Genomic DNA, 8086 nt, shown 5'->3' on the forward strand with positions numbered 1-8086 from the left:
CGCACCTCCTCCCTCCTTCCCTCACTCTGCCGCCGAGCTGGCGGTGCCCGCGTGTCCACCTGTCGGCCGGGCCTCTCGCACTCGCGACCTCTGCCGCCGAGCCGCCAGCGCGCGCGCGTCGCCCGCCTGGCAGGGACTCCGCCCCTCCTCCCTCCTTCCCTCACTCTGCCGCCGAGCTGGCGGTGCCCGCGTGTCCACCTGTCGGCCGGGCCTCTCGCACTCGCGACCTCTGCCGCCGAGCCGCCAGCGCGCGCGCGTCGCCCGCCTGGCAGGGACTCCGCCCCTCCTCCCTCCTTCCCTCACTCTGCCGCCGAGCTGGCGGTGCCCGCGGGTCCAGCTGTCGGCCGGGCCTCTCCCACTCGCGACCTCGCCCGCCGAGCCGCCAGCGCGCGCCCGTCGCCCGGGTGTCAGGGTGTCTGCCCCTCCCCCCCCTTCCCTCACTCTGCCGCCGAGCTGGCGGTGCCCGCGTGTCCACCTGTCGGCCGGGCCTCTAGCACTCGCGACCTATGGCGCCCAGCCGCCAGCGCGCGCGCGTCGCCCGCCTGGCAGGGAGTCTGCCCCTCCCCCCCCTTCCCTAACTCGGCCGCAGAGCCGCCAGGAGCCGCGGGTCGACGAGCCCGACGGGGTTCTATCCCCTCCCCCACTTCCCTGACTTCCCCCCTTCCCTAACTCTCCACGAGCTGCGGGTGCCCGCGTGTCCACCTGCGGGCAGGGCCTCTCCCACTCGCGACCTCGCCAGCCGAGGCGCCAGCGCGCGCCCGTCGCCCGGTTGTCAGGCTGTCTGCCCCTCCCCCCCTTCCCTCACTCTGCCGCCGAGCTGGCGGTGCCCGCGTGTCCACCTGTCGGCCGGGCCTCTCGCACTCGCGACCTCTGGCGCCGAGCCGCCAGCGCGCGCGCGTCGCCCGCCTGGCAGGGACTCCGCCCCTCCTCCCTCCTTCCCTCACTCTGCCGCCGAGCTGGCGGTGCCCGCGTGTCCACCTGTCGGCCGGGCCTCTCGCACTCGCGACCTCTGCCGCCGAGCCGCCAGCGCGCGCGCGTCGCCCGCCTGGCAGGGACTCCGCCCCTCCTCCCTCCTTCCCTCACTCTGCCGCCGAGCTGGCGGTGCCCGCGGGTCCAGCTGTCGGCCGGGCCTCTCCCACTCGCGACCTCGCCCGCCGAGCCGCCAGCGCGCGCCCGTCGCCCGGGTGTCAGGGTGTCTGCCCCTCCCCCCCCTTCCCTCACTCTGCCGCCGAGCTGGCGGTGCCCGCGTGTCCACCTGTCGGCCGGGCCTCTCGCACTCGCGACCTATGGCGCCCAGCCGCCAGCGCGCGCGCGTCGCCCGCCTGGCAGGGAGTCTGCCCCTCCCCCCCCTTCCCTAACTCGGCCGCAGAGCCGCCAGGAGCCGCGGGTCGACGAGCCCGACGGGGCTCTATCCCCTCCCCCCCTTCCCTAACCCTGTCGACGAGCTGCGGGTGCCCGCGGGTCCACCTGCGGGCAGGGCCTCTCCCACTCGCGACCTCGCCCGCCGAGCCGGCAGCGCGCGCCCGTCGCCCGGCTGTCAGGCTGTCTGCCCCTCCCCCCCTCCTCCCCTAACTCGGCCGCAGAGCCGCTTGGAGCCGCGGGTCGACGAGCCCGACGGGGTTCTAGCCCCTCCCCCCCTTCCCTAACTCCCCCCCTTCCCTAACCCTGTCGACGAGCTGCGGGTGCCCGCGGGTGCACCTGCGGGCAGGGCCTCTCCCACTCGCGACCTCGCCCGCCGAGCCGCCAGCGCGCGCCCGTCGCCCGGCTGTCAGGCTGTCTGCCCCTCCCCCACTCCTCCCCTAACTCGGCCGCAGAGCCGCCAGGAGCCGCGGGTCGACGAGCCCGACGGGGCTCTATCCCCTCCCCCCCTTCCCTAACCCTGTCGACGAGCTGCGGGTGCCCGCGGGTCCACCTGCGGGCAGGGCCTCTCCCACTCGCGACCTCGCCCGCCGAGCCGGCAGCGCGCGCCCGTCGCCCGGCTGTCAGGCTGTCTGCCCCTCCCCCCCTCCTCCCCTAACTCGGCCGCAGAGCCGCTTGGAGCCGCGGGTCGACGAGCCCGACGGGGCTCTATCCCCTCCCCCCCTTCCCTAACCCTGTCGACGAGCTGCGGGTGCCCGCGGGTCCACCTGCGGGCAGGGCCTCTCCCACTCGCGACCTCGCCCGCCGAGCCGGCAGCGCGCGCCCGTCGCCCGGCTGTCAGGCTGTCTGCCCCTCCCCCCCTCCTCCCCTAACTCGGCCGCAGAGCCGCTTGGGGCCGCGGGTCGACGAGCCCGACGGGGTTCTAGCCCCTCCCCCCCTTCCCTAATTCCCCCCCTTCCCTAACCCTGTCGACGAGCTGCGGGTGCCCGCGGGTGCACCTGCGGGCAGGGCCTCTCCCACTCGCGACTTCGCCCGCCGAGCCGCCAGCGCGCGCCCGTCGCCCGGCTGTCAGGCTGTCTGCCCCTCCCCCCCTTCCCTGACTCCCCCCCTTCCCTAACCCTGTCGACGAGCTGCGGGTGCCCGCGGGTCCACCTGCGGGCAGGGCCTCTCCCACTCGCGACCTCGCCCGCCGAGCCGCCAGCGCGCGCCCGTCGCCCGGCTGTCAGGCTGTCTGCCCCTCCCCCACTCCTCCCCTAACTCGGCCGCAGAGCCGCCAGGAGCCGCGGGTCGACGAGCCCGCCGGGGTTCTATCCCCTCCCCCCCTTCCCTGACTTCCCCCCTTCCCTAACTCTCGACGAGCTGCGGGTGCCCGCGTGTCCACCTGCGGGCAGGGCCTCTCCCACTCGCGACCTCGCCAGCCGAGGCGCCAGCGCGCGCCCGTCGCCCGGTTGTCAGGCTGTCTGCCCCTCCCCCCCTTCCCTCACTCTGCCGCCGAGCTGGCGGTGCCCGCGTGTCCACCTGTCGGCCGGGCCTCTCGCACTCGCGACCTCTGGCGCCGAGCCGCCAGCGCGCGCGCGTCGCCCGCCTGGCAGGGACTCCGCCCCTCCTCCCTCCTTCCCTCACTCTGCCGCCGAGCTGGCGGTGCCCGCGTGTCCACCTGTCGGCCGGGCCTCTCGCACTCGCGACCTCTGCCGCCGAGCCGCCAGCGCGCGCGCGTCGCCCGCCTGGCAGGGACTCCGCCCCTCCTCCCTCCTTCCCTCACTCTGCCGCCGAGCTGGCGGTGCCCGCGGGTCCAGCTGTCGGCCGGGCCTCTCCCACTCGCGACCTCGCCCGCCGAGCCGCCAGCGCGCGCCCGTCGCCCGGGTGTCAGGGTGTCTGCCCCTCCCCCCCCTTCCCTCACTCTGCCGCCGAGCTGGCGGTGCCCGCGTGTCCACCTGTCGGCCGGGCCTCTCGCACTCGCGACCTATGGCGCCCAGCCGCCAGCGCGCGCGCGTCGCCCGCCTGGCAGGGAGTCTGCCCCTCCCCCCCCTTCCCTAACTCGGCCGCAGAGCCGCCAGGAGCCGCGGGTCGACGAGCCCGACGGGGCTCTATCCCCTCCCCCCCTTCCCTAACCCTGTCGACGAGCTGCGGGTGCCCGCGGGTCCACCTGCGGGCAGGGCCTCTCCCACTCGCGACCTCGCCCGCCGAGCCGGCAGCGCGCGCCCGTCGCCCGGCTGTCAGGCTGTCTGCCCCTCCCCCCCTCCTCCCCTAACTCGGCCGCAGAGCCGCTTGGAGCCGCGGGTCGACGAGCCCGACGGGGTTCTAGCCCCTCCCCCCCTTCCCTAACTCCCCCCCTTCCCTAACCCTGTCGACGAGCTGCGGGTGCCCGCGGGTGCACCTGCGGGCAGGGCCTCTCCCACTCGCGACCTCGCCCGCCGAGCCGCCAGCGCGCGCCCGTCGCCCGGCTGTCAGGCTGTCTGCCCCTCCCCCACTCCTCCCCTAACTCGGCCGCAGAGCCGCCAGGAGCCGCGGGTCGACGAGCCCGACGGGGCTCTATCCCCTCCCCCCCTTCCCTAACCCTGTCGACGAGCTGCGGGTGCCCGCGGGTCCACCTGCGGGCAGGGCCTCTCCCACTCGCGACCTCGCCCGCCGAGCCGGCAGCGCGCGCCCGTCGCCCGGCTGTCAGTCTGTCTGCCCCTCCCCCCCTCCTCCCCTAACTCGGCCGCAGAGCCGCTTGGAGCCGCGGGTCGACGAGCCCGACGGGGCTCTATCCCCTCCCCCCCTTCCCTAACCCTGTCGACGAGCTGCGGGTGCCCGCGGGTCCACCTGCGGGCAGGGCCTCTCCCACTCGCGACCTCGCCCGCCGAGCCGGCAGCGCGCGCCCGTCGCCCGGCTGTCAGGCTGTCTGCCCCTCCCCCCCTCCTCCCCTAACTCGGCCGCAGAGCCGCTTGGGGCCGCGGGTCGACGAGCCCGACGGGGTTCTAGCCCCTCCCCCCCTTCCCTAATTCCCCCCCTTCCCTAACCCTGTCGACGAGCTGCGGGTGCCCGCGGGTGCACCTGCGGGCAGGGCCTCTCCCACTCGCGACTTCGCCCGCCGAGCCGCCAGCGCGCGCCCGTCGCCCGGCTGTCAGGCTGTCTGCCCCTCCCCCCCTTCCCTGACTCCCCCCCTTCCCTAACCCTGTCGACGAGCTGCGGGTGCCCGCGGGTCCACCTGCGGGCAGGGCCTCTCCCACTCGCGACCTCGCCCGCCGAGCCGCCAGCGCGCGCCCGTCGCCCGGCTGTCAGGCTGTCTGCCCCTCCCCCACTCCTCCCCTAACTCGGCCGCAGAGCCGCCAGGAGCCGCGGGTCGACGAGCCCGCCGGGGTTCTATCCCCTCCCCCCCTTCCCTGACTTCCCCCCTTCCCTAACTCTCGACGAGCTGCGGGTGCCCGCGTGTCCACCTGCGGGCAGGGCCTCTCCCACTCGCGACCTCGCCAGCCGAGGCGCCAGCGCGCGCCCGTCGCCCGGTTGTCAGGCTGTCTGCCCCTCCCCCCCTTCCCTCACTCTGCCGCCGAGCTGGCGGTGCCCGCGTGTCCACCTGTCGGCCGGGCCTCTCGCACTCGCGACCTCTGGCGCCGAGCCGCCAGCGCGCGCGCGTCGCCCGCCTGGCAGGGACTCCGCCCCTCCTCCCTCCTTCCCTCACTCTGCCGCCGAGCTGGCGGTGCCCGCGTGTCCACCTGTCGGCCGGGCCTCTCGCACTCGCGACCTCTGCCGCCGAGCCGCCAGCGCGCGCGCGTCGCCCGCCTGGCAGGGACTCCGCCCCTCCTCCCTCCTTCCCTCACTCTGCCGCCGAGCTGGCGGTGCCCGCGGGTCCAGCTGTCGGCCGGGCCTCTCCCACTCGCGACCTCGCCCGCCGAGCCGCCAGCGCGCGCCCGTCGCCCGGGTGTCAGGGTGTCTGCCCCTCCCCCCCCTTCCCTCACTCTGCCGCCGAGCTGGCGGTGCCCGCGTGTCCACCTGTCGGCCGGGCCTCTCGCACTCGCGACCTATGGCGCCCAGCCGCCAGCGCGCGCGCGTCGCCCGCCTGGCAGGGAGTCTGCCCCTCCCCCCCCTTCCCTAACTCGGCCGCAGAGCCGCCAGAAGCCGCGGGTCGACGAGCCCGACGGGGCTCTATCCCCTCCCCCCCTTCCCTAACCCTGTCGACGAGCTGCGGGTGCCCGCGGGTCCACCTGCGGGCAGGGCCTCTCCCACTCGCGACCTCGCCCGCCGAGCCGGCAGCGCGCGCCCGTCGCCCGGCTGTCAGGCTGTCTGCCCCTCCCCCCCTCCTCCCCTAACTCGGCCGCAGAGCCGCTTGGAGCCGCGGGTCGACGAGCCCGACGGGGTTCTAGCCCCTCCCCCCCTTCCCTAACTCCCCCCCTTCCCTAACCCTGTCGACGAGCTGCGGGTGCCCGCGGGTGCACCTGCGGGCAGGGCCTCTCCCACTCGCGACCTCGCCCGCCGAGCCGCCAGCGCGCGCCCGTCGCCCGGCTGTCAGGCTGTCTGCCCCTCCCCCACTCCTCCCCTAACTCGGCCGCAGAGCCGCCAGGAGCCGCGGGTCGACGAGCCCGACGGGGCTCTATCCCCTCCCCCCCTTCCCTAACCCTGTCGACGAGCTGCGGGTGCCCGCGGGTCCACCTGCGGGCAGGGCCTCTCCCACTCGCGACCTCGCCCGCCGAGCCGGCAGCGCGCGCCCGTCGCCCGGCTGTCAGGCTGTCTGCCCCTCCCCCCCTCCTCCCCTAACTCGGCCGCAGAGCCGCTTGGAGCCGCGGGTCGACGAGCCCGACGGGGCTCTATCCCCTCCCCCCCTTCCCTAACCCTGTCGACGAGCTGCGGGTGCCCGCGGGTCCACCTGCGGGCAGGGCCTCTCCCACTCGCGACCTCGCCCACCGAGCCGGCAGCGCGCGCCCGTCGCCCGGCTGTCAGGCTGTCTGCCCCTCCCCCCCTCCTCCCCTAACTCGGCCGCAGAGCCGCTTGGGGCCGCGGGTCGACGAGCCCGACGGGGTTCTAGCCCCTCCCCCCCTTCCCTAATTCCCCCCCTTCCCTAACCCTGTCGACGAGCTGCGGGTGCCCGCGGGTGCACCTGCGGGCAGGGCCTCTCCCACTCGCGACTTCGCCCGCCGAGCCGCCAGCGCGCGCCCGTCGCCCGGCTGTCAGGCTGTCTGCCCCTCCCCCCCTTCCCTGACTCCCCCCCTTCCCTAACCCTGTCGACGAGCTGCGGGTGCCCGCGGGTCCACCTGCGGGCAGGGCCTCTCCCACTCGCGACCTCGCCCGCCGAGCCGCCAGCGCGCGCCCGTCGCCCGGCTGTCAGGCTGTCTGCCCCTCCCCCACTCCTCCCCTAACTCGGCCGCAGAGCCGCCAGGAGCCGCGGGTCGACGAGCCCGCCGGGGTTCTATCCCCTCCCCCCCTTCCCTGACTTCCCCCCTTCCCTAACTCTCGACGAGCTGCGGGTGCCCGCGTGTCCACCTGCGGGCAGGGCCTCTCCCACTCGCGACCTCGCCAGCCGAGGCGCCAGCGCGCGCCCGTCGCCCGGTTGTCAGGCTGTCTGCCCCTCCCCCCCTTCCCTCACTCTGCCGCCGAGCTGGCGGTGCCCGCGTGTCCACCTGTCGGCCGGGCCTCTCGCACTCGCGACCTCTGGCGCCGAGCCGCCAGCGCGCGCGCGTCGCCCGCCTGGCAGGGACTCCGCCCCTCCTCCCTCCTTCCCTCACTCTGCCGCCGAGCTGGCGGTGCCCGCGTGTCCACCTGTCGGCCGGGCCTCTCGCACTCGCGACCTCTGCCGCCGAGCCGCCAGCGCGCGCGCGTCGCCCGCCTGGCAGGGACTCCGCACCTCCTCCCTCCTTCCCTCACTCTGCCGCCGAGCTGGCGGTGCCCGCGTGTCCACCTGTCGGCCGGGCCTCTCGCACTCGCGACCTCTGCCGCCGAGCCGCCAGCGCGCGCGCGTCGCCCGCCTGGCAGGGACTCCGCCCCTCCTCCCTCCTTCCCTCACTCTGCCGCCGAGCTGGCGGTGCCCGCGTGTCCACCTGTCGGCCGGGCCTCTCGCACTCGCGACCTCTGCCGCCGAGCCGCCAGCGCGCGCGCGTCGCCCGCCTGGCAGGGACTCCGCCCCTCCTCCCTCCTTCCCTCACTCTGCCGCCGAGCTGGCGGTGCCCGCGGGTCCAGCTGTCGGCCGGGCCTCTCCCACTCGCGACCTCGCCCGCCGAGCCGCCAGCGCGCGCCCGTCGCCCGGGTGTCAGGGTGTCTGCCCCTCCCCCCCCTTCCCTCACTCTGCCGCCGAGCTGGCGGTGCCCGCGTGTCCACCTGTCGGCCGGGCCTCTAGCACTCGCGACCTATGGCGCCCAGCCGCCAGCGCGCGCGCGTCGCCCGCCTGGCAGGGAGTCTGCCCCTCCCCCCCCTTCCCTAACTCGGCCGCAGAGCCGCCAGGAGCCGCGGGTCGACGAGCCCGACGGGGTTCTATCCCCTCCCCCACTTCCCTGACTTCCCCCCTTCCCTAACTCTCCACGAGCTGCGGGTGCCCGCGTGTCCACCTGCGGGCAGGGCCTCTCCCACTCGCGACCTCGCCAGCCGAGGCGCCAGCGCGCGCCCGTCGCCCGGTTGTCAGGCTGTCTGCCCCTCCCCCCCTTCCCTCACTCTGCCGCCGAGCTGGCGGTGCCCGCGTGTCCACCTGTCGGCCGGGCCTCTCGCACTCGCGACCTCTGGCGCCGAGCCGCCAGCGCGCGCGCGTCGCCCGCCTGGCAGG

This window comes from Giraffa tippelskirchi, chromosome 11 (assembly GCF_054371585.1).
Source record: "Giraffa tippelskirchi isolate mGirTip1 chromosome 11, T2T-mGirTip1v1.2.pri, whole genome shotgun sequence".
In the NCBI taxonomy this organism is placed as follows: Eukaryota; Metazoa; Chordata; class Mammalia; order Artiodactyla; family Giraffidae; genus Giraffa; species Giraffa tippelskirchi.